The sequence below is a fragment of the Syngnathoides biaculeatus genome, chromosome 13 (genome assembly GCF_019802595.1).
Source record: "Syngnathoides biaculeatus isolate LvHL_M chromosome 13, ASM1980259v1, whole genome shotgun sequence".
Taxonomy (NCBI): Eukaryota; Metazoa; Chordata; class Actinopteri; order Syngnathiformes; family Syngnathidae; genus Syngnathoides; species Syngnathoides biaculeatus.
This window is the reverse complement of record NC_084652.1, coordinates 2,241,452-2,268,304: the sequence shown is the minus strand read 5'-3', so window position 1 is coordinate 2,268,304 and position 26,853 is coordinate 2,241,452. Positions and strand designations below refer to the sequence as shown.

At 47.7% G+C, this 26,853-nt stretch overlaps 1 protein-coding gene and 1 long non-coding RNA gene across 2 annotated transcripts in view; one reads left to right on the top strand and one right to left on the bottom strand.

The window, feature by feature from the left end:
* The window catches only part of bcl2b (BCL2 apoptosis regulator b), a 39,572-nt gene that overhangs the window by 1,340 nt on the left and 11,379 nt on the right, over positions 1 to 26,853 (top strand). The window lies entirely within an intron of this gene.
* The window catches only part of LOC133510585 (uncharacterized), a 29,293-nt gene continuing 3,357 nt past the window's right edge, over positions 918 to 26,853 (bottom strand). Inside the window, exons 2-3 of the long non-coding RNA XR_009797648.1 lie at positions 16,385 to 16,424; positions 918 to 1,006 (exon numbers count right to left, since the gene is read on the bottom strand). This is a non-coding gene — a long non-coding RNA (uncharacterized LOC133510585). The remainder of the gene's footprint in view (positions 1,007 to 16,384; positions 16,425 to 26,853) is intronic.

Below are 26,853 nucleotides of genomic sequence, written 5' to 3'. Positions count from 1 at the left end.
GCCCGAGCCCCGCCCCTCGTCTCCGGTCGATTGGGCTTGCAGTCACGCATCTGTCACGGAACTGCGGTGTGGCCTACAAGGGTCCAAAATATTTTTGGGACTCAATTTTGCGTTTTGGTATTTTAACATTTAATATTGGAGAAGAGCAAACTCAGAAAACTGTGCTGTGCTGCAGGAAATAGCCTGTGACGCGGGTTATTTTATTTTATTTTATTTTTTTTTTAATGACTTTTCCACTTTGGGAACAGCTTTTCTGTGCAACAGCCAGCCTCCTTTTTGGCATCCCATTTCTTTGCCTTTGTAATATTTGTCAAGCAGTTCATCGTGTGGGGCTTCAAACATGACGAGCAAAACAAAAATGTGCAAGGTCGGTGATGATCTACACGACACGCCACGTGCATCAGCCAATATTCGGCTTGCCTGAAGTCGCTATTGACCGCACGCAAGGATTTGCTATCGTAAATATCGGACAGGCTTGATATTCATCATTTTCTGCTCTAACCGGAGATTTATTGTACTTTTTTTTTTTTTGTCACTGTAAACGCGCTACAGCACAGCTTCACGGCTCAGGATAATCTTTTCGAGACACGCGATAATCGGGCCGTTACTGACGTTGCTCGCGAGGGGGCAGGGAATCCTCAAATTTTGTCCGATGATCATCGCGCGCCCGTCGCTTTAAGGCCCGTGCAACGTGACCTACCGGGAACTGAGCATCATCTGTTTGGTTCTGCGACGACTTTTCAGCGGTCGCAAATTGTCTGCGACAAATGTGGCCGCAATTGCGGTCGTGGAGTTGTAAGAAAATGGCCACCCTCGCAGGCCAACGCGACAGGCCTCATCTTTCGTGACAAAAATGGCAAAATGGACGGAAGAGTTGATAGAATTATGCCGCGCACGGCCTTGTTTGTGTTACTGACCTGTTTCTTCTCGCTCTTTCCTCTCTTTTTATCCTGATAGTCGCCGGAGCCTTCAGGTCAGGTCAGGTCGGGTCTCTGACTCACGTTGTCTGTGGGTCACAAAAATAATAATAGAACAGTGTAGTCGTTCCAGGGATTGTTAGCGCCAACCATCATTTGTTGAGGATTTGACAGTCCCGTCGAGTTCAGTCGCACTGCTCAGTGCGTTGTAGTGTTGTCAACCTCGAGATCACATTTTGAAGGTCTTGGTCTTGTCTCGGAGTTGTCTTGTTTGGGTCTCAGAAACCGACGAATTCCAGAACTGATCTGCGATTCATCGACTAATTGGATAATAAAAAGAAGGACAACAAATAGCTTCAGTTCGTGTTAGTACCACGGTCCCGTAATGGCCGCAGCCTTCGGAGTATTGTGACTGACGGACATCTTGGCTATCAAAATGTATTCGTGAAAGAGAGAAGGCTCTTCAGCTGTTGTACCTTGTCCTGTTTTAACTGGATTTTCATGGTCTTGGTCTTGTCATTGTTTCGACTACCCAACGTAAGGGTCTTGTCACGGTCTCGGACAGTCCGGTCTTTAGCTTCAGGTGATCTTGGCATTAGTTTGTAGCAACCATGCAGTCGAAATCCACGAGCATCAGACTAATCTACGAGGAATTAGCCTCTTCATTAGCCGAAGTGGCTTTTAATGAGAACCTAACGTTTGTGGCGTTCTCTTATTTTGGCTTTTTGGTGGTGGGGGGTGGGGGGTGGGGGGGTCATCAATGATTCATCCGGGGGATTCCATCCCCTCGAGTGTGCCAAGTTGCAGGTTGCGCCGCATAGCAAAGGCTGCCGGCCCTCCGCCAGCACCGGCGCCAACGCCGGCTCACCCCTTTCTGATTTCTACTCGTCTTGAGTGGTTTTGTTTCTTCTTCTTCTTCGAGTGAGATGGCGAATGTTTCCGGAGCCTCCGGTACAATAATGTAGGTCAGCTTGCAGTCTGCTCACAGCTGGGAGGCGACGACGGCGGAGAGAGAGAGAGAGAGAGAGAGAGAGAGAGAGAGAGAGAGAGAGAGAAGAGAAAGAGGGAGAGCATCCCATGGATTAGACTGGATTATATCACTGGATATGTTGGTAGGACCAGTTTGCCAGATGGCCCGTTCTGAATTTACAAAGTTCACATCCCCAAGATTTCCCGTTTGCAAAATCTCAACTGTGCTAGTCGAGGGGATTGTTGAATTAGCGTCGTTTGGAAGGCTGGAGTTGGAGTATTTCTCATCTAAAAGTATTCTTTGGACTCTTCTGGAAACGTTGTCTGTGATTGGGTGCAAATGGTAAATCCCACATCTGGCCTTAAGTCGGCGAGGACCGGCTTCGGCTCGACCGCCGCCCTATTGAGGACAACTGGACGGATGGGTCGACAGTCTGTTCGGCTCGCGCCGCAGGGCTGGTTTGGCATGATCAAGAAAACTGGGCGAAGATCCAGAGCCAACAGCCAAAGACTGTAGACCGGACTACTGTGTCTGAGGTCTGACATACTCGTTTCCAAGTTCACAAAGTGAAGTGTGTGAAGTGCTGCCCCCATGACTGAAAATGCAGTTATTGTCCAAGCGCCCCCCACACCCTTCCCTCTACACCCATAAGTAGAAACCGCTTGCTTGCATTGTTCCGTCAGGATCGCTCCACCCTAGTTGTCTTGGCAACGGAATCCATACTCGGCATTGGGCCGGCAGGACAGTACATGGTGCAAAGGCTTTTTGAGATCACACGACGGGTCATTCGGTACTGTAGCAGTCCACGCAGCGGGATCATTTCCGGACTCTGGCGGCCGTTCAAGGGTGTAGTCCGGCTTTTGGCCCAAAGTCAGCCGCTCGAGGCCCCTGCCGTGACCCTGGACCGGATAGGCGGGCAGACATCACTTCCTCCTTCCGAGTTGTCCTGCTTTGCATGAACCGACCCCCTTTTTTTTTTTTTTTTTTTTTGTAATCTTTAATCTGCTTTGGGGGGATTTAAAAAAAAAAAAAAACGTGCCACATTTGTCCCTTTTTGGAGCGACCGCATCTATTTATTTAGGTACTTACGCACCATCTGCCAAATGACACAGAATCAGGATGGAACTTCAGGCACTCGGCTTTGGTCTATATAAAATAAAAATAAAAAACTAGTGCGGAATCGATGTGTTGTACTAGCTGTGTGTTTTCCGCTGTTCTTAAAAGAAAGCTGCCGGCCAATCAGCTTTTTTGACACGCGAGAGTGGCGTGGAAACAGCTGTCTGTCAGCCACTTTCTGTTTCCTGTTGTTTTTAGGAGCAACTAAGTCCAAATATAGGAGCGGCTGCTAATGGCTGTCGAGTCCAACGCGCCGCAGAGAATACAAAGTGTTTGGTGCGATATTGTGCCGATGCGCTCCACGCAAACGGGTCCTTCCATTCGCCCCCGACGTTGCACTTTCTCACCGGGGGACGGCGGCGGCTTTGCCCGCACATTTCACACTTGCGTTTGTTTGCAGGCGTCTCAAATGACGTCGGAGTGGCCCGGGAGGTGGTAAGGGACGCGTTTAGAGTGGGGAAAGGTGACAAGGAACAGCCCGGAAGACTCCAGTTTGGCTGCCATGTCAGGTTACCGCAAAAGCGAATCCGTTTCCAGATTCAAACGGTGATCCTGCCGCGGTAAACACTTCCGTAAAGAAGTCGCATTGTGTCAAAAAACAGATATAACGAATGCTACCTCGCATTTGTCCCGGGGAGAGAGGAAGGAGTTAATGCACCTGAGCGCCTTTTTTTAACGGACTGTTACAGATCGGGTTGCCAAAAGGAATGCAACGCGCCGCCAGGTGGTCTACTCCAGTTTGGAGGGGGGGGGGGCAACGTAGATGCACGTTGATGTCAGTTGACAGGTGAGCCTCGCGCGCTGCCACAACGCGGCAGACATCCGGAGCGCCAAAACCCGCCCAGCGACCAAGCCTCGCCTCCTCCAACCGAGGCTGAGTGGGAGGAAGTCGTTAATCTCCATTTAGGTGACACGTTGAGTGGCGGTGGAGCGGACTCGCAAAGGAAGCGCTTTTAAACACTCGCGGGGGAGGAGGGGGGCCAAAATAAAAACTTCACTTAGCTCCAATTTGTGTCTCCCGGACCATTTAACGCATCGTTGGTGGCGTTCAGTTGGGCTCGACGCAAACTCGTCCTGGGAAGGGATGGCAAAGTCTAGACGACCCGGCGCTTCTAATGGATGGAAAGCGGTCGGTCAGAACGTTGGATCCAGTAAGAGCCGTGTCAAAGATGTCTTCTGGATCTGGTTTGTCTTTGCACAGTCTAGCCATAATCCTTGATGCAAACCTGTCCTGGGAAGGGATGGCAAAGTCAAGACGACCCGGCGCTTCTAATGGATGGAAAGCGGTCGGTCAGAACGTTAGATCCAGTAAGAGCCGTGTCAAAGATGTCTTCTGGATCTGCTCTTGTCTTTGCACAGTCTTGCCGTAATCCCTAATGGCAAAAACTGCAGGGTTCTACTTTATAAATTATTTGGATCCTCCCTGAAATTAAATGGATTTCACTCACCTGGCACAAGATTGCACGGAAATTTAGTTTTTGCAAAGAACAGCTTGACGTCTGAGGGGTTAGCACGCCTACGTCACAGTCCTGAGGGTCCTGGTTCAAATCTCTTGAAAAGCTTTGCGAGGCTGACTTTTCTCTGGGTGCTCCAGCTCTGATAAACACACCTACATTTGGTTTATTGACGACTCGTGCAAATTGTCCGCAGCTTTAAATGAGACCGTGACTTCTTGGCTGCTTTTTTGTACACTGGATGTGCGCTGTGATTAGCTAACAACCCATCCAGGGTGTCTCCCGCCTCTCGCCCAACGGCAGCCGGGGTAGGCTTCACCTCACTTGCAACCCTAATGAGGATAAACCCTGTGGAAAATGGATGGGTAGCTTTTCCGTGGTCCTGCTAACTAGTTCAAGACCAGCAAACATCAATGAAAACAACGTTTGTCGCCGGTCGGTCGTCGCACTTTCCCACTTGGCAGAGGTAATGATGATGATATTTTTGTGAGCAAAGTATTAGAAGTACCTCCCTGTGAGGCAATTCAGCACAATCATTCACTTATCGCTGAATTGGTACACAGTTCAGCCCAGATCTCCACCAAGGCCAAAGAATGCTATTTTGTAACGGAACCACGATTGGTACAGGTAAGGAATGGGTTCTACAATTCGATTGTGTTGCTTAGTGTGGTTGAAAGCATTCAGGACCCTCCATTGGCATCCAGGACCCTCCAGTGTACCCCCTCCTCAGCCCTCGGCCATCTGCCGCCACGTTTGCGCCCGCCGGTCCGGCGACCGCGAAGGGAAAAAAAAAAGTTTCTTTCCAACGGGGCCCGGCCTGACGCGAAGTGAAGAGATCTGAAGTCCCCGTTGAGCTCCTCCGAGCACAAAGAGTCCTGTTCCAAACATTCTTGTCTGAGGAATTCAGGAAGAGGAGGAGGAGGAGGAGGAGGAGGAGGAGGAGGCGGCGGCCAACCGTTCGCAATGCAGGCTGCCGTTGGAATAACACGCAGCCTCTGGCGAGATGAAATGGTATGAAAAGTTCATACCGCAATAACTTTGAGCAAAAATGACCACAATTATTGGTATTCTCATCAGGCAGTGGACCCAAACTATCTGCGCTTGATAGGGATCGAAAACCTGGAGATGACTGACACAATTATATTTGCCATGGGGGGGGGGGGGGGGGGGGGTTCTCCCTCAGACTCCCCAATTAAGCACTTTGAGGTCACCCAAAGAGAAGATTGAAGAAAATTGAGGCTAGGTAAACCTGCGGGTGCCAAACCCAGGAATATACGGATTGTCCAAGAAAAACTTGCACCTGAAAGCGTTGCGAAGGATTTCAGTGCGATCGTAAATCGTAAACAGCAGCACACAAATGAATTTTCATGTCCCATTTCCCAAGATGTTTGGAAATTTTGGCATCTTGTGACGAAGATGGGCGATCTGATTTGTGCGCAGAGGAACACGCGCCCGATTCTCCCAAACTAAATTTCCTTTTTCAAGATGGGGACCAGTCTGGCGCTGCCCTTTGGTTGCGGACCGTTGCCTCGAGGAGAATCGCTAAGTCTGGACTATGTCCTGCATTTTGTCGAAATTCTTTCCGTTTTCTTCCTCCGAAGTCAGCCTGCTCGTTCGACGCGCGACTCGAGGATGCCTTCACCTTTCTAACGCTCCAAAGACAAGAAGAAGAGGTTGATGTTTTCTTCCTGTAATCTGCGCTCACTCCACCCGCTTTTGCCGCCTCCTCGAGCATTCCAGACATACCGAGCGTTCGGGGGAACGAGTCCCAAATATGCACCCGGGCGACACCTCGTAAAAATCCGCCCCGGCGAGGTCTTAAACGGATTTAGTGATTTGTTGTTTTTTTTTTTTTGTTTGTTTGCGTTGCCGCGGCCGTTCGCAGCCCTTCCCCGTGTGACTATTCTCGGGCCTTCTCTCCTCAGGAGAGCCGCAGGAATGTCTGCTTGGGAAGCGAGACTGTAAATAAATAATGGAGACGAGCTGGGTGTTGCTTTCCTGAGTGGCCCATGAAGGGTGTGGGCCCTTTTTTTTTTTTATTTTTTTATTTTTTTGCTCTTTTGTCAGACGATTGTTCTGGAACAAACCCGCGCAATGCCTTTGCGAGAATATAATAATCATTTATTTGCTGGTGAGTTTCAACTCAGTAGTCGCTAAGATTACGCGTGCACCTCCCGATTATCGGGCCGAATTTGAGCCCATTCCGTCAATGTCAGCAAAGTCGCGATTAATGGATGACGAAAAAAGATTATCCTCATCAATTTTCCTGTGGTGTGGGACTTGTTAAGAGATCCCCATTTGCTCGGGAAAAACATTCAGGGCTGATATCAATAATTGGTCAACACGTTTGAATATTTTTTATGGTAAATTCTGATCCGTGTAGTCAAACCGCAGACTCCATGGTTGTGATGTTCAAAAACAGTCAATTAGGAAGCGACTTGAGGACACAAACACCGTTCAAGTCATGCATCACCATATTGACGAGTTGTGTTTATGTGTGTTGTGGGCCGCCGGGATTTGAATTTGAAATGGAAAGTCATCACATTTTCGATACGGCAAAGCCTCGGTTTTCGAACGTCCCCGTTTTCCAAGAAATCGGTTTTGGAATGAAAATTGAGATTTTTTTTTTTTCGCTTCTGTTTTCAAACGGAAATCTGTACTCCAACGCCCCCTGAAAAAAACCCGGAAATAATATCGCGCGCGGCGCAACCAGCGCACTTTTGTTATTGTTACAATGCAGCCTCTGCACACTGACGTTTCCGGTCGTGACTGTTGTTTTTCTTCTTATCGAGGACTAACTACCGTATTAACCCCCAATGATGGCTCCAAAGAAGGAAAGTTGCTCGTTTAAAGTTATTCTGCACTTTTGTTATTAAAAAAAAAAAAAAAAAACGTTTACAAGGCTGGGGGCCGAGTCGCGACAGATACGGCAATGCGCTCCCAGCCTAGCGTACTCTACTACTAAAGCATACATTTTATGCAAAAGGTAAATATATTTCTAAAATTATTTTATTATATAAAGTATATAAATTATACATGTATTTCTACTATACAGTTTATTATCAGGAAAAGCTTTAAAAATGCTTTAAAAAGCCACATTTTTTTTAGGCTCGGAACGCATTATTTATTTTTCTATTCATTGTAATGGGAAACATTGATTTGGTTTTTGAACAATTCGCTTTTCAAACGTTTTCTGGAACTAATGTTGTCGAGAACCGAGGCGTCACTGTAGCTGTATTTCCGAAAATGGATTGATGGGTGAATTTCAGACAGCGAATTGTCGCCGGTTGAATTATGAACATTGAAAAGTTACACTGAATTACAACTATGGAAAATGTGGTCACTTTAAATTTCAAATTCAAATCTCGGCGGCACATATTTACTTGCATAACGTTGGTCCACCGCACACTCGAAGAGCAGTAAGTGCATATTCGGACATGCCCATTTTTACTCATAATTTATGGGGTTGGACATGTTTTAAAAAGGAAAAAAGATGTTAAAAATTGGAATTCGTGTACCTTGCTTAAGATGGAGAAATATTTAAAAAACAAGATATTAAAAAAACAACAGTATTTCCAGTCCTTGGCAAACAGCTGGGACGAGTTGCTGATAACTCTTCTTGAGAACAGCCTAATATAGGACCTGAGGGACTTTTGTAATTTGGGGAGGAACCATCTCTCCCCCCCCCCCAAAAAAAAAAAAAAAAAAAATTACTGTAGCCGAAGGCCAGCCGTGCAACAGTCGCTCGCTTAGCTCAATACACAACCCCCCCACCCAAAAAAAAAAGCATCCCAGCTGGCCACGGTTGCACCGGCAATTAACTGAGGATATTGTACCAGATCTCTTTCAAAAGCCTGGCGGGGGGGTTGTCCCCGAAATAAAAAAATGGAAGAAACGTTTAACCTTGCGCTATATATATATATATATATATATTGATATATATATTGATATGCTGCACAATTCGCGAGGTTTTGCCCGGTGGCAAAGTCAGTCGGCCTCCCAGCGGGCTCCTCGTTATTGCGCTCCCGCCGTGACGGGAAAAGGTGGAAAACTCTTTCATCCGCCTCCTCCGACGGGGTCGTTAGCCTGCTTTATTTATTTTTATTTCTTTTTTCAGAATTTGGTGTTTTTGTTTGATAAGAACATAATGACGGCGCCGCAGCATTACGCCTGACGTGACAATTAAAGGGCCGCGAGGGGAGCGAGTGATGCTGCCGCTTCTATATTTAGAGGCCTCTCGCGTGTCCCTGCATTTTTCAGGGATCCGTGGCGTTACCTGACACTGGCATCCGGGTCCGTTGTTTGGATGTGCTGCTTTTTTTTTTTTTTTTTTTCCGTCAATGGGTGGAAATAAGCGCTGGGCTTAGGCAACGGAGAATAATCAATAAAAGGCTTTTCTACCTGGGGGTCACACCCCCTTTTTTTTTTTTTTTTTTTTTTTTTTTGTTCTTTGGTTGTTATACGGTGGAACTCTGAAGCACCTTAAAATTAAAAAATGTGGAATTTGAGAAATGTTTTAAGGGAAAAAAAAAAAAAAGCCGTAGCAAGATGAACACAATGGAACTTTTCGATGGCGAGTTTAAGCTCCGCCCCCTTCGCCATGTCCCACAAGCGTCCAAAATGGCGACTGAATAGAAGATGTTTAAAGTCGATTCGCTATCGCGTATTCCGGATAATATTGGGGTATGTTTTTTGCCAAATGCGTCAGACTTGTCCAAGAGAGTTCTACAGAGAAGTCTCAACTATTTCACACGAGGATACGTACACGGAATTAAGATTTTGGACGGAGCGGGACGCGATGTCAGAGTCACAGCAAAACGTTGGCGATCGATGCAAAAAAAAAAAAAAAGTTTGACGCCTGACAAACTTCATATTGAAATCCAACAGGATCAAATAGTGGAATCGTACTGCGCATGTAAAGCGGGGTTGAGTACTTTTTACTTGGAAAGATCACGAGTAACATCATTGTAGTCTTTGGAAGTGAGTTCGGTTCCATTTTCTACATTTAAACAGTGGTGATGAAGTCAAGTCGGTACCGTAGTCACCAGATGAAAAAGTTTGACTTGGCTTGTAATGGAAGCCAGTGCTCTGTCTTAAAAGTCCGATTTGATACAAATAGGCAAATAGACATAATAAAAGACAAACATACAGGCTTGTGTTTGTTGATATTGTCCACATTTAGTTGTACGTGCGCTCTTGCGCGACCCTTAATCCATCGTAGACACTTGGTCGACTGTGTTTTAGGCTTTGGAAAATGAATCGAGCGGCCCCCTTGTCACCTAGCCGGGTATCTTCCATCAGAATTGCACGTTTCCCAAGCGCATCTGAGGACCATTTTCTTCGTAACATTATTTTTTCCAAGCGCACGCTACTGGCAACCAGTATTGCTTGTGGGACGATACGAGGGGCGTGTCAAGCCAATGCGGCTATTTGATTGGCTATTATTCCACGAGTGATTGACAGGTCAATACTAATCCCACTTTTTATACAATACCGTATTCTGTACGTGGTTGGACTATTCAGTTTTTAAGGTTTTTGCCTGGCCTGAAACCAGCAAGCTCTATTTTAGTCTTCGATTTAAATAACTGGATGTTAAAAACCTCATTCAGGGAGCTCGTTCGATAAATAAAACGTGTTTGTACGGTAGGGAGTGTTCATGTTTGAAAGTTGAATTCCTTCTGCCCCAAGCTGTCTTTCTATCTAGATTAGATTGTTTTACATTCTTGCATGTTAGCCAACTTGACGTCGACGAGCAACTGACATCGGAGGATAGAACTAACATAAACGGACGCTAGCTTAAGGTAATAATTAGTAGTTAGCATGTTGTTATCATGCGTTTGATCTTGTTCGTGGCGGTGCTCTTTAAAACATGCTGAGCAGACGACATGATTAAGCCTTCAAGGTGTCACTCAGATATCATTATGAATGTAATGGTGGCGGCTCCGGGACGGTGGATCAGCTGGTAAAGCGTTGGCCTCACAGTTGTGAGGTCCCGGGTTCGATCCCGGTTTGCATGTCCTCCCCGTGCCTGCGTGGGTTTCCTCCGGGCGCTCCGCTTTCCTCCCACATTCCAAAAACACGCAACCTTAATTTGGGCACTGTAAATTGCCCATAGGTGTGACTGAGAGCGCGACCGTTTTTTGTCTCCATGTGCCCTGCGATTGGCTGGCGACCAGTTCAGGGTGTACCCCGCCTCTTGCCCGTTGACAGCTGGGATAGGCTCCAGCACTCCCCGCGACCCTCGTGAGGATAAGTGGTGAAGAAAATGGATGGATAGGTGGACGGTGGCGGCACGGTGGTTAAGCTGGGAAGCGCTGGACTCACAGTTCTGAGGACCGGCTGTTCAAATCCCCCCTCAAATTGCCACTCATCCTCATGAGTGCTGGAATCTATCCCAGTTGTCAACATCAGGAAGCGGGGTACACCCTGAACTGGTCGCCAGCCAATCACAGGGCACATGGAGACAGACAACAGTCGCACGCACAATCACACCTATGGACAATTTAGAGTGTCCAATTAATGTTGCGTGTTTTTGGGATGTGGCAGGAAACCGGAGTGCCCACCCGGAGGAAATCCACGCAGGCACAGGGAGAACATGCGAATTCCACACAGGCGGGGCCGGGATGGAACCCGGGACCTCAGAATTGTGAGGCCAACGCTTTCCACCTGAGACCACGGTGCCGCCCGAGTTATATTTCATCAGTTTAGATGGCAACAATATGTATGCAATCTTTTTCGAGAGCTCACCGATGGTGCAGTGGTCGAACCCACGTCCTCAGAACTGTGAGGCCGACGCTTTAGCAGCTGAGCCACTGTTGACGCCAGGCTCACAAAACTTAACATTTATTAAAGTCAGTTTTTTCATATGTGGCCTTTCACATATTAAAAAGTGACTCTGGGGAGAAATGGATATTTATTACAGCGATGGGCTGCATTCGCCCTTTTCAACTTCGCACACACGCGCAGGCAAACAGAAGCGGATGTGCTGGTGCAAATCAATTATTTGCCGTCCACAAATGGCGCCCGTGCGCGCCGGCAGTGTGTACACACGCACAAGCGGATGTGGCGGTGTGAATCAATAATGCCGTGTTGTCGCAATGTGACATGTGAGCGCGGCGGGGAGCAGATGGCCCCGGGGTGCCCGCTTGCTCTCTTAGATTCAGGACACACACACACACACACACACAGTATCAGTACCACAGCTGGGATTTCCTGGCGCAACGCTGGCCATTAACAAACAGTATGCTATTATTATTGTTGTCCAAAATGCACGGGTGGCGTGTGCGCACCCCCCCCCCCCAACCACCCCCCGGCAGCATCTGGAAACGGGATCTGTCCACAGAAAACGGCAAAATGAGGTCAGCCGTTGCTCGGATATCATCGCCGTATTGATTTGGACGTTTGAATGCGCTCCAAAAGAGATCGTTTCTAAAGGTTGGATCAAAAATTCGGCCTTTTCGTGGCGATCAACGGCGGCTTTTTCGGCACGCTCGTCGACTTTACGCCGAACGTCGCGTGACGCTATCCGGAAATTGGGAGAACTGACTTCCTGTGTACGCTACACCACCGATCATCGCGACCATCTCATGACAATTATTTCAAGCTGAACTTGTTAAATTTTGTCCTCATTATGGCTGGTGCATTTGCCAAAAATTAATTCATGTAAATGATTTATCTAGACCAGGAGTCTCAAACTCAATTTGCCTTGGGACCACTAGAGGCGGAGTCTGGCTAAGGCTGGGCCGGACTTATGTGGAATTTAACTTAGAAATTAAAAACAATCTTATCTTCTCAAAGATAAGATGAAGAAGGACGCTTGTGTGCAAAAACTTCCCCCAAAAAGTTTTTTAAAATATATTAATTTGTCATCGGCATTGGCCAGTTCATTCTGTCACGGACCAGCGGGATGGGGGCGGACCTGAATGCAGGACTCCCAGGCAAAGGCATGATGTTCAGAGTGGTTTTATTCCAAAAAACAGGTGAATACCAAAAGGCAGTGCAAAACAAGTAGAAGCACAAAAACGCTAGGTGAGTAAGCAAGGTCCAGATACACAAACGAGGTCCGATGACTGTGAGGCCAACAGAGAAATATGACAAGACGTGGTCAGACTAAGGAGGCACAGGCAAGCGATCGCTCTACACTAAACCTTTGCACAGCAGCAAAGTATCCAAGGAAGCAGCAACGAACCAATGCCGATGACACATTTCCCATTCAAGAACTTAGTCCATTATTGTCCAAATGTGACACATTTGTGACAACTGTCTGAAGTGGCCCCGCCCAGGGCAGTGGCCTGGCCACGCCCCTCCCAGGAAGCGCCGCCCACGGCAGTGGCCAGACAATGCCCGTGACAGTTTACTTGTTTTCAGGAATCTTGCCAAGTCAAATGTTCTTTTTCTATTGGCAAACAAGAAGTCGAAAGGCGAAGCTCTCAATTTACCAGTCGATCTACGTTCCTACCCTCATCTACGAGCATGAACTGCGGGTCGTGACCGAAAGAATCAGATCCCGGATACAAGCGGCCGAAATGAATTTCCTCCGCGGGGTGTCCGGGCTCTCCCTTAGAGAACGGCTGAGAAGCCCGGTCATCAGGGAGGGGCTCAGTGTCGAGGAGCCAGATGAGGTGGCTGGGGCAACTGATCCGGACGCCTCCCCGGTGAGGTGTTCTGGGTATGTCCCACAGGAAAGAGACCCCAAGGACGACCCAGGACACGCTGGAGAGACTGTGTCTCTCGGCTGGCCTGGGAACGCCTCGAGATCCCTCCGGAAAAGCTGGAAGAAGTGGCTGGGGAAAGGGAAGTCTGGGTATCCCTGCTGAAGCGACTTCCCCTGCGGCCCGAGCCGGAAAAGATGGATGGATGGATGGATGGATCTTTAATGAAGTAATATACAATATTCCTCATTTCGTGACTTTTCTCTGAGTTTTCAGCCGAGTTTTTTCAAGTGGTCTTATGGTTCCCAGTAGCGGGCGGGCGGAGGGGCGGTGGGGGGCATCCATTTCACTCAAGGCGCACATTTTAATTGGTTGTCGGCCTGTCGCTGCAACTTCAAATATTGCCATCGACTTCAAAGAAAATGGCGAGAATTGGAAACGAAAGAATTTGACAGACTGATTTCTCCCCCCCCCCCGAGCCGTTTCGATTTGCATTTTATTTTATTTTCGTGTGTGTGTGCGCGTGTTTGACAATAAGGAACGCCGGCAGGGATGCCGCCGTGCGCGTTTTCTGTTCCAGTCCATTTTTTTTCCAACGCCTTCAATCCATCGACGTCATTTTGCCGTACAGAGGACGTGTCGACATGTCTAGACGAGGGCAGGGGAGGAAGCTTGCCGGTCTAATTAAGTCTGCAAATTGACCTATAAAGTGCTTCATTTGTCTTTCACATTTGATAGCAGAGGGCTGCAACCAAAAAAAAAAAAAAAAAAATCTAATAAGAATCTATTTTCTCTCCATTTAATCAACGTAATTTGAAAAGATTAAAGTAGCTTGCAGACTGACCTTCATTTGCTGCTTTTTAAATTTTAATTTCAGAACGTCGACTCATTTCATGGAGGACGAGACAAAAGATTGAAAAATATTCCAAGACGGAGGTTCTTGGAAAAAAAAAAAAAAAAAAAAATCAAGGCAAGGACTTCCGAAGACCTCGTTCTACCGCGGGCCCGACATGAGGTTCCAGGGTCGTGCATGGCATGCAGGCAACTATTTAGCGTCGTTATGATTTCATTCCTGAGCCGGTTCGTCGTTTAGCGCGTGCAAATCCGCCGGCACGGAACCCCCTCGGAAAGCCAAAAGTCTTCTGGAACGCAACGCGGCAGTGTGATATTTACCAAGTAGAGGTGAAGCAACGGCATCGTGCAATCAACGTTCTGGGTTGTATGAAATGGTGAAACAGGACAACCGGTTGAGACGGATTCAAAAAAACGAAAGCAGGAGACGTGCTGTCCGTTTTTTTTGTTTTTTTTTTTTTTAGTCATCCGACTCGACGATCATCTGATTCTCAGCTGACGCGCCTGCTGACTGCGACGGACCCGTCCAAGCGTCCACACCCGCAGCGCTGAACGTTCTTTTGGGAAGGAACGTTCTGAGTCAATGTGCCATCATCGGCCATCGCATCTGTCGGGAGTGCGAATGGAACAAACGCAAAGCTCAAGAACAAACTTGTGTTTACAATGGAACTGAAAATTCCACAAAGTTTATCTCAAGCGCTGTCTCGTTGCCCGTGGCTCGGCATTTAACGAGACCTCGTCCGGTCTGGTTCTTCCAAAGAAGTTCACCGGCGACTTTGGGGTCTCATTCCGACTGTTTGTCCGGCTACATTTTTTTGTTTTGTTGGCCGTAAAACGTATTTTGTCTTTTATCACCGTCTTTCCTGCTTGACTTGTTGTTAACCTTTGCCCGACAGAAGCGTCCACAACAGGAAGTCGCAATCTAAAGACGTTGAGAACGCAGGCGAGGAAGTTCCCTCCCACCACACAGACGACGGACCTCGGCTGTCACAAAAGCGGACTCGTTCTTCTCATTTGTCGGATGCTCGTTTCCCTGCGATGGAGGTCAACGCCGGGCCGGTTGCGCAGTTCAAAGCGACGTGCGTCTCGCACAAATGCACCGCAGCGCGAAAAGAGGAACGAGTGGCGTCAGGAGGAGTTGCTTCATCGCCGGAGAATGTTTAGATGAAGTTATTCGGTTACATCATGCTCAAATGAATGCGTGGAGCAAAATTCCCCCGCAAAAACTGCAGACTTGCTTATCCGGAGGCCGACTCCCTGTCGCTCCTCTAAAACGGCTTGTTTGTTTCCCCGCATCACTGCGTTCCTGGCATTCCTCTCCATGAAAATCAGCTGGTTTCCAGAGCGAGGTCATTGAACTTTTCCTGAGACTGAAGAGGAGGGCGGGGGAGGTGAACGCAGGAAGGGGAGGAGGAGGAGCGATCTCAGAGGAGTTTGGCAGGATTCATCCGATTGTTTTGAAGAGGGATGGTGAATTGAAGCAGGGGGTAGACGAGACTTCAAAAGTGAGAGACTCCAAATATGATGAGAAAAGTGGTTTTTTTTTTTTTTGTTTTGTTTTTTTTTTTGCTCAAGTCGTTTGCGGTGGACTTGAGATAACCAAAACCGCGCAAAACCAGATCTCTATTGAAAAAGGTGAGTGTTGTATCAAGACTGTAGACTGGAATCGCCTTGGACTACGGTGTTCGCAGATGATATTGTGATCTGCGGTGAAAGCAGAAAGCAGGTGGAGGAACCATCAGAAAGACGGAGGCACGCTCCAGGAAAGGAGAGGAATGAAGATTAGCCGAAGCAAAATATGTAATATATGTGCGTGAATGAGAGGGGCGGAGGGGGAAGAGTGAGGCTACAGGGAGAAGAGATGGCGAGGGTGGATGACTTCAAATATTTAGGGTCAACTATCCAGAGCAGTGGTGAGCGTGGTAAGGAAGTGAAGAAACGGGTCCAAGCCGGGTGGAACAGTTGGCGGAAGGTGACACAAGAGTCTCCACTAGGATGAAGGGCAAAGTCTACGAAACAGCGGTGAGGCCGGCCATGATGGACGGATTAGAGACGGTGGACAGGAAGCAGAACTGGAGGTGGCAGAAATGAAGATGCTGAGGTTCTCGGTCAGAGTGAGCAGGTTTGGATACGATTAGAAATGAGCTCATTAGACCAGACTTTGATGGTTTGGACATGTCCAGAGGCGTGAGACTGAGTAAATTGGTAGGAGGATGGTAAGGATGGAGCTACCAGGGAAGAGAGAGCGAGAGGAAGACCAAAGAGAAGGTGGAAGGATGTTGTGAAGGAGGACATGAGGACTGTGGGTGTTAGGGAGGAGGAAGATCCACGAGATAGGCTTAGATGGAAACAGATGACACGTTGTGGCGACCCCTAGAGGGACAAGCCGAAAGGAAAAGAAGAAGAAGTTGTATCAAAACTCACCTGTGGGAGGCACTGTGGTGCAACAAGACTTCTAGACTGTCTGAAAATAGAAAGAAGAAGGAGCTGTAGTAGAAGAAGAAATGGAAGCGGCTATTCCACTTGTTAGCTTGATTATCATCTACGGTTTAACATTTATTCTCCAAGAATGAAACATCGCTCTTAGCACACCCCACCCGTCAGGATAATCTCACGATATTCATCCATCCATTTTTTGGAGCCGGGTATTCTCACGAGGGTTGCGGGAGTCTCTGAGCCTGTGCTCAAATGTACCCCAATTATCATTTTATGTGTGCCCAGCTGAAGAACCTGGATTGGTCTTCCGTCTGGAGGTCACAAGTTCAAATGAGACATGACGAGCAACGGGACTTCCCCTTCTTACCTCATTATTTCACTTTCCCTTGCCGTGCTCTTTTGACCTCAGCGTCCTGACCTGACACCGACCTTAACGACACAGAAACCTCACCCTTTAGTTACCCTACCACTGTGGTTTTTGCACACGGGTGCCTAAAAGTGGCAAGGTACGGATGGGAAGGATGACAGTGGCAGTGTAATGGGAGACATGCAGCAAGTAAAAGTTGACTTCCTGTCCCACTGGAAATTTTCATGTGCGGTAAAAAGGTCAAAAAGCTCATTGAGGTCCTTGCAAACGTTCCCTTCTCCCAGTTTTCAGGACTACAGCACTGAAGTCACTGATGGTGTAGTGGTACACACGCCTGCCTTTGGTCCAGGCAGTGTGGGATCGATTCCTGCTCAGTGATGGTGTCGATATCTGCCTTGCAGCTAGGTAAGGGTGCAGTCTGCCTTTCAACCGAAGCTAGCTGGGTTTGGCTTTGGCTCTCCTGTGACCCTTGTGAGGATAAGCGGCTTGGATAATGGCTGGGTAGATGAATTCTACTGTGGAAAAAGTTTTTTTATTACACTACTTCCTCCTTCTCTATGTACACAACCACTGACGTGGGCTGCCAGGCCTCGAAACCTGTGGACTGTTATTGCGCCTGAGTCCACCAGTCCGGTATTGAGGATTTTCGGCCATTCGGGGCTTGAGAAGTGTTCACTCCGAAGCCTCAAGTGGGCCACACCGGTACCAACAATCGGGCCAAATTTGGGCATTTCCCTCCCTTCCGACCAAAGTCAGCACAGGCCCGTCTGCGTGCGGGTGCCCGACTTCTTGCGCACAGAATTTCGCGCCGCAATCCTTTGTTCCGTATCAAAAACTGGTGCCGCTTGCCAACTTTTTTCGGTGGAGCCAAAGTAAAATAGTAAGAAACGGCGCTGCCGGCTGGCTGCAAAGTGTTAACAATACGAGCTGCCTCGGCTGCGGCTCTGTGGGAGTTTCTTCAGAGCAGAGTCGACTCGTCTGTTCCCACTTCAAAGATTCTCCCGAGGGAGGCGAACCTCAAACGCTCGATTGTCTTCCGCGACATTATCGGACATCTGAACTGTCGGATCGGCTTCGCTCCGCCGACGACTCCCACCCCTCCGTTCTCCCAAATACCGGGGGCCTCTCTCGGCGGCGCGAACCCGAAACCGCGTCCGGTTCTCGTCGAGCGAGCGAGGAGCCCCCTCCCGGATGAAAGAGGACACCGAAGCAGACGGCGGAACTTTGATCTTCCTCTACTTTCTATCATCCGACGTGTCGAATTCTTTCTTAGATGTCATTAGACGGCGCTTGTTTGGCGAATCCCCGCAAATTACAGGGCCAAGTTGGGATTCCGTCAAAGACCGCGCATTTCTTTTGAGGGGAGTCAACTTTACTCGGGGCGAGATCTCAGCAAACGCTTTCAAGCAAACCGAAAATCTCTTGGTTACGACATCTAGTGGCGCGCTAGCCCTCCCTTTGCCGGCTTTGTCTCCGCGCTATATGAGGGCATGTTTGGCCCGCCTGCACTCTTTCCCTAGTTACACGCTCTCATTTCACCATACTTGGCTCTGCCACAGTCCGGCTTAAACCAGACGATGATGTCACCCCGGGGGCGTCTGGCACAGGAAGTGACTTTACACTAAGTGAACTGTTGAGAACTTTAAAAAAAAAAAAAAGTTGCGCAATCACTCCCTGAAAAGGTTCTTTTCAACAAAATGTCAGTCTTGTACTGTTGCTTCACTTGGGAGACGACAATGGAGCACTTGAATGCAGCGCGGGGACAAAAACAGAAACCTCAGTGACGTTATTGCTCGCTTTTCAAATCGAGAACAATCGGCTACCTTATATGCACACACAGGCGCATAAACACAAAACATTTACACCATTTTCCCGCAGGACAGATGACGTAAATGTGACTTTTCAATGTCTTGTAAAGAGATTGCGATTGCGTGTCACTCGTCAAATGTTAAAATAAGCTAGTGAATTGTTGTCTTTCCAAACAAGACCTTCTGTGGTTTACCCAACAGTGGCAACACAATTTGGCAAATTTAGATAATCGCTGCCCCCCCCCCCCTCCCCCCCGCACACGACTTGACAGTTAGGGACTTACCTCAAGCGACGGAAAAATACAGCAAGCGCGATCATGTGCCAAATGTTAGTGTAGCGTTGCGTTTACCGTTAGCCCTCGGCGCTACTAGCGTTGATGTTCGCTAATTCACTTGAACGTTCATATGAGTTGCCAAAGTGGGTGTTTGTTTTTGCCGATGTCACGAAACGCACAGCTGCACTGATTGACGGTGTATCGTTTGAGAGCTCGGTGCTGCCTCTGCTGGTGAAAACTTGTATTGGCACTGGAGTATGGTTAAATTAGCCCGTGGTGACAATGGACGTTTCTGACCTTGAGCTCCGCCCCCTTTGCTACAGTTGCCATGGCCCACAAGCTTCCAAAATGGGGATTGAACAGAACATGTTTGAAGTCGATTCTCTATCGCGTATTCCAGATATGTTTTTTGCCAAATGCGTCAGACTTGTCCAAGAGAGTTCTGCAGAGAAGTCTCAACTATGTCAGATTTACAGCAAAATGTTGGTGATCGATGCAAAGAAGTTTGAAGCCTTACAAACTTCAATTGAAATCCAACAGGATAAAATAGTGGAATCGTACTGCGCATGTAAAGCGGGGTGAGTACTTTTTACTTGGAAAGATCACGAGTAATATCATTGTCGTCATCCTTGGAAGTGAGTTCGGTTCGATTTTCTACATTTAAACAATGCTGATGAACTCAGTCAGTACCGTAGTCACCAGATGAAAAGGTTTGACTTGGCTTGTCATGGAACCCACTGCTCTAAAAGTCCTGATGTGTTTTGACATAATAGACATAATAACAGACGAACATACAGCCTTGTGTTTGTTGATATTGTCCACATTTAGTTGCACGTGCGGCTCTTCCGCGAGGCTTGATCCATCGTAGACACTTGGTCAACTGTGTTTTCGGCTTTGGAAAATGAATCAAGCGGAATTGCACGTTCCCCAAGCGCATCTGAGGACCATTTTCTTCGTAACATGAACTTTTCCAAGCGCACGCTACTGACAACCGGCATTGCTTGTGGGACAACACGGCGGCAGGGGCGTGTCAAGCCGATGCGGCGATCTGATTGGCTATCATTGTACGAGCGATTGACAAGTGGGAAAGTCAAAACAAGAAAAATCACTCCATTTCTTGCTAGTTGCTTTTATGAAAAATAATCACGACACAAAACTTGTAACGCTGAGAAGGCCGAGCTCCGCCCCCTTGTTGTCATCATATTTGACAATTGCTTGAACTGATGTGCAGTACGCTGTCATTTTTAAAAATCCTTTTGTGTGTCTGACCAATGGGGAAAAAAATGAACAAGTTGTGGCTTTGAGTAAATGCGGCCCATTTGCAGTCTGGATGTCCAAATGTCACCCCCCCACAAATGAGTGATTTCAACCAGGGTGTGGCAATATTAAGGCTTCCATAATTCTCTATCCTTTGTTTATTCTAACAGAAGAATGTTCCATACAGACTTCTGGCTCGTGAAAAAAATGGCAAAATACTGCGTATGTCCTTTCATGCTAGCCGAGTGACAGGAAATGAGATCGTCTGGCATGTTGATGGCTTTTGCGACGGGAGCGCACACCGGACTCCGTCCCACGCTTCACTGTCGGGACGTTCCAATCCGAAGAGGCCAGACTCCGAGCGCTCGCGCTGTTTTGGTTTTGTTTTTGTTTTTTTTTTCCATGGCTAGCGTTGCGCTTCCTGTAAACACTGAACGAGAGCAACGTGAAAGATTAGCCAGCGTGTGATCACGGAGCGGCTAACAGATCCTTCTTTCATTCACTCCGGTGACTCATGGATGTATTCCCGGGAACTCATTAGAGCTTCTCAGCAGAAGGCGGCTTCCGTGTAAGCCGCAATCGCGTCACGGCAGCAGCTGACGGTCTTTGCCGGGGAGCCGTTAGCCACCGGCCGCGGCAGACACGGCGGCGTTACTGGCGCAGCAATGCTAAAGCCCGATGATATATTTGCCAAGGCTGTGACTCAGCATCGCTTTTCCGTCTTTTGAAAAGTCGGGGGCAGCTGCGACGGGCCTCCTTTTATTGGGTTTGCCGGCGCTGCGCCGAGAGCCCGGGCCCGTCGTTATTTATAGCGAGCGTCGCGGCACTCAAGACTCTCCGTCCGACTCGCCTCAGTCGCTTCCTCTTCCGACCGAGCGTTAGAACGGCGGACGTCGGCCCCTTTTAGACTCTCCCGGGAAGCCATTTATAGAAGAGCGGGATGCCCGACTCACTCCGTCTTCGTCAAGCTCGTCATTTGAGGCTTTTCATATCCGTCTGGACTCAGACGGACGGAGGGACAGATTTATTCCAAAAAAAGGGGGGTTTTGTTACAACGCTTGTTATTAAAAAGTGGTTCCGATCTCTCAATTAACATAAACTAGATGCAGTAATTTGCTTTAGCGGGCCTCATGAAATGCTGCGCTGGGCCAGGTCCGGCCCACGGTCCTCGGGTTTGACGCCGGTGCTTTCAGGCTTTCAATTTCAAGGTCAGAAACTCAAGTGGTCCTGGTTTGAAACAATGAAAGCGAGCCTCAGAGGCGAGGTGATTGATAGTCTCTGCATGCTAAAGGGGGAGTGAAAGTAAATGATGAAAAGAAGGAGGAGGAGGAGGAGGGAGCGCAAATGACAGGAGAGCAAACACGATCTGCATCCATCCCTTAATACTCGCCAAAGCCCCACAGGTCACCTTGTAGTCTGGTTCACGTCGGATCGATCAAAGGCATTAAGGCCTTCTGTAATGGAAGTTGGAGCCATCCACGGTGCGACATAAACAAACAAACAAACAACGGCGTCTTTGCCCCATTTGTGGAAACATTTTCATGTGCGTCAGAGCAGAAACGTGCGCGCTTGCTTTTTTTTTGGAGGTTGGACACCGGATGATAATGGAGACAATAGAACGGCAGCGGGCGAGCGTGGGCGACGTCGCCGCGACGGCGTTTCGTGTTCCGCTCCCACGGGGGGGGCCGCGCGCGGCGTCGCCGCGCGTGTTTTGTCAACACACAAACGCTGCTGACGCACATTTGAATATCGATGAGCCTCCGGGCGTGCGAGCGGCGCGGAAAGAGTTCGGCGGAAGCGGGCCGGGCCGGCCCCCGCGACTGCGTCTGTTTACTGGCCCGCTCGGACGTGAACGGTCGTCGCGCAGCCTGGGGGACAGACGAGAACGCCGTTAATCAGCGCTTGATAAGCCGAGCGCCGCCGGCGCCAAATGGATCCGGTTTGAAATGTTTTCCTCCACCGACTGAAGCCAACAATTGCCACATGAATGAGTTTTTGTTTTCGAAGCTTGACATTTTTGTTATGAAGTCGACTTTCGTTATTAGCGCAGTGCACTTCATTCATTGATTACACAAACACTGACGACAAGTTTATAAAGGCAAGACCACGCGTGAAATGAAATGGCTTCTGGTTTCTTCCCACATCCCAAAGACATGCATTAATAATTATCCGCCCATCCATTTTCGGGTTGTTTCGGGAAGTAGCTTCAGCAGGGATACCCAGACTTCCCTTTCCCCAGCCACTTCTTCCAGCTTTTCCGGAGGGATCCCGAGGCGTTCCCAAGCTAGCAGACAGACATAGTCTCTCTAGCGTGTCCTGGGTCGTCCTCGGGGTCTCTTTCTGGTGGGACGTGCCCGGAAAACCTCACCAGGGAGGCATCCGGATCAGTTGCCCCAGCCACCTCATCTGGCTCCTCGACACCGAGCCCCTCCCTGATGACCGAGCTTCTCACACGTTCTCTAAGGGAGAGCCCGGACACCCTGCGGGGGAAACTCATTTCATCCGCTTGTATCCGGGATCTTGTTCGTTCGGTCACGACCCACAGCTCGTGTCCATAGGTGAGGGTAGGAACGTAGATCGATTGGTAAATTGAGAGCTTCGCCTTTCAACTCTTTACCGCAATGGACCGATACAAACAGACGCCGCACCGATCCGTCTGTCTATCTCCCCCTCCATTCTTCCCTCATTCGTGAACAAGACCCCGAGATACTTGAACTCCTCCACTCGGGGAATGCTCTCATCCCCGACCTGGAGAAGGCACGCCACCCTTTTCCAACTGAGGACCATAGTCTCGGATTTGGAGGTACCGATTCTCATCCCAGCCGCTTCACACTCAGCTGAGAGCTGGAGTTCACGGCTTGATGAAGCCAACAGAACCAGATCATCTGCAAAGAGCAGAGATGCGATTCTGAGGTCACCGAACCGGACACCCTCTACGCCTCGGCTGCGCCTAGAAATTCTATCCATGATCGGTGACAAAGGGCAGCCTTGGCGGAGTCCAACTCTCACCGAGTCCGACTTATTGCCGGCAATGCGGACCAAACTCTGACAGTGGTCGTACAGGGACAGAAGAGCTCGTATCAGGGGATTCGGTATCCCATACGTTAATAATTAATGCATGCCAAATGTTGGACACTCCAAATTGCCCTTTGGTGTGATTGTGAGTGCGGACAGTTGTTTGTCTCAATGTGCCCTGTGATTGGCTGGCGACCAGTTCTGGGTGTACCCGCCTCCTGCCTGAAGTTAGCTGGGATAGGCTCCAGCGCTCCTGCGATACCTGTGAGGATAAGCCGTTCAGAAAATGGATGGACGAAATGACTTTACACGTGATATTCGATACCGCCTCATTCTGCATTTCCTGCACGACACGGACTTAACCTCCCATCTACTTTCCATACCGCTCATCTTCATCAAGGTCGCGGCTGAGCCGGAGCTTATTGCAGCTGACTCGGGGCGAAACGGCCAATCGGAGGCCACATCGGACAACCGCTCACGCTCGCATTCACACCTCGCGACAATTTACATCCATGCATTTATAGCTGTTATGATTATTTGTAGGTTTTGCCGTTTTTGGGGCAGCCATGAAGACTAACAAAACGGGGGACCCTGCTGTCTCCGGGGGAATAAGCCCAGCTAATTAGCACCAGCGCAAACGACTCAATCATCTCGGTTTTTTTTTTTTTTGTTTTTTTTTTGGGCAGCGGGTCAATGGAGCTCACACGGGGGACACGCACGATTGATGTCCACCTTGCCGCAAGGTTACGTTCCGTCTTGCCGTTGTGCCCGCGGGAGGTGCGTCCGTATCGTACTTGAAGATTCACCCGGCGCGTGAACACTGAAAACGAGCGAACGTGCACTTCTGCTTGCTCTCGGCAGGCCCGCTTTGCAACGGGGAAACCGCGCAAATGTAAAAGCGCTCGTCGTCTAAAAGTACTCCAAAAATCACCGGTCCGGTCTGGTTCGAGGTTGACTTCGGGTCCGGTCGGGGAGGAAACTGCAAGGCAAACGTAAAAAAACCCAAACAGATTTACTGACAAAATGAAACGTCGACACCTTAAATTCTTGCTTCTTGGGAAAGTGGAACATCAATAGTTTGTCTTGTTTTTGGAAATCAAAGGATGCAGAAAGGTTTATTAAAATGACATTTGTTATTGCTTTGGCTTCGTCTGAAGAAGCATTTTCAAAGCTGATAGAAGTTTTGCAACATTGATATTTACTTTCTCGACAAAAAAAAAAAAACAAAATACAAAAACCTACCGCTATCTCTTGCGTCAGTTCGCCAGAAGCAAAGGATTCCTGTGTTTGTCAACTGGGTGTGTGTCGAAAGCACTGACACTCGCCGCTCACCTCACAGGTCTCGTGTCTTATTGCCACATTTATTGCTTCTGCTTGTCACTTTCCTATGAATAACACGTATTTTGTACGGTTTTTATGCCTCCTACCCGATGACCACCGGAATTGGCTCCGTCACTCTCGTGACCCTTGTGAGGATAAGCGGGAAAGAAAAATGGATATATGTCTGTGTGTGTGTGTGTGTGGTGTGTGTGTGTGTATATATATATATATATATATATATATATATATATGTATATATACTGTATGTGCGTGTGTGTATATATATGTGTATATATATATATATGTATGCGTGTGTGTGTGTGTCTATACAAATGTGTATACATATATCTGTATATATGTATATATATATATATATATATATATATATATATATATATATATATATATATATATATATATATATGTACGTGTTTGTATATATATATATGTGTGTGTATACATGTGTATGTATATATATATATGTGTGTATATATGTGTGTGTATGTATATATATGTATGTATATACATATGTGTGTATATATATGTGTATATATGTGTGTGTGTCTATATATTTGTGTGTAAATATATATGTGTAAATATGTGTTTATATATATATATATATATTTATATATATATACACACACATACATATATATGTCATTATCCAAGCTGCTTATCCTCACAAAGGTTACAAGAAAGCTGGAGCCTATCCCAGCTAATATATATATATATATATATATTTTTTTTTCCCCCTTAGTAGCATTATAATTCATAGCCTATTGGCAAGGCAAAAGTATGCAGTTACTGTATACTCGAAGGGTTAATTTGAACCTCTTACAGTATGACCCGTGTGTATATCCAGATCAACACAAATTTATTACACGAGACATAATTGTCTCGCTGGCTTCCCTTTTTTCCATCCATTTACCCTCCCTTGACTCCCGCTTTTGTTTCTTTGACTTTAATTAGCTGAGCAGAAGTCCGCTGGAAGCTCATTAGCTCATTTCAGAAGAGATTTGAAAGTTCGGCTACTGGTCTGGAAATCACTAAATTGGTTGAGGTCCTGAATACATGAAACAAATACAAACCCAGTCGAGCTCTGAGAGCGACTGACTCGGGTCTAATACTGGAGTGCGGAGTCCGAAGCAAACATGGCGAAGCAGCAGCATTCGGCTATTATGCTGGTGCTAAAAAAAAAAAAAAAAAAAAAAAATGAAATAAGTAATGTCAGCCTTGAGTGCGAGTGTTTTCCAATCCAGATTAAAACCTTTTTTAAAAAACTTTTCATCATGTAAAAGGCATTGAGTTACCTTGTGTATGAAATGCGCAATACAAATACATTTGCTTTGCTTTGCTGAGTGTGCAGTATTTCAAATTACCGTAATTTCCAAGCCTACAAGCCGCCACTTTTTTCACACGCTTTCAACGCTGCGGTTTATGGGGTGATGTGGTTAATTTGTGCATTTTTTTCTAACGTCCGTAAGGGGGCACTCGAGCAGAAAAGGTAAGAATGAGACCTGCGGAATATATGTGCCGAGGAAATGACTTTTACCTGCCCTGTTAGTGCTGTGCTAGTGTTATAGCGCTGTGCTACCGTGTTGCTGCTGTGTTACTGCCGTGTCTCAGTGATATTTACCAGTAAGTTTTAGTTTAACTGGCCCTGTTACAGTTAGCGCGGCACCAGTGTTAGCACTAGCTTTAGCACAACATTAGTGTTAGCGCAACTGTTAATGCGACGCTAGCGTTAGAGTGGCGCTAGCATTACCGCTAAACTCTTTTTGTGTACCGTCTTTGTAAATATCTCGTGCTGGCGTGCCTCAGTGATATTTACCAGTAAGTTTAATTTTAACCGGCCCTGTTACCTTTAGCGCTAGCGCAACACTAGTGTTAGCCCTGGCTTTGGCACAACGCGAGCGTTAGCGCTAAACTCTTTTTGTGTACCATCTTTCTTTGTAAATATCTCGTGTTGGCGTGCCTCAGTGATATTTACCAGTAAGTTTAATTTTAACCGGCCCTGTTACCTTTAGCGCTAGCGCAACACTAGTGTTAGCCCTGGCTTTGGCACAACGCGAGCGCTAGCGCTAAACTCTTTTTGTGTACCATCTTTCTTTGTAACTATCTCGTGCTGGGGTGCCTCAGTGATATTTACCAATAAGTTTTATTTTAACTGGCCGTGTTGCCTTTCGCGCCAGCGCCACACTAGTGTTAGCCCTAGCTTTAGCACAACGCTAGCGGGTTTGTGGGTTTCAATGTGGGCACTTGCGGCTTTTCCACAGCTGCGGCGTGTGTACGCACCAAACGGAATTTCCTTTCCAAATGTACTGGGTGAGGCTTGTAACCAGGTGCGCGCTGTAGGCCGGGAATTACGGTATGTCAGAACGCATTGGAAATAAACAGCGTTTAATCTGGCCGATC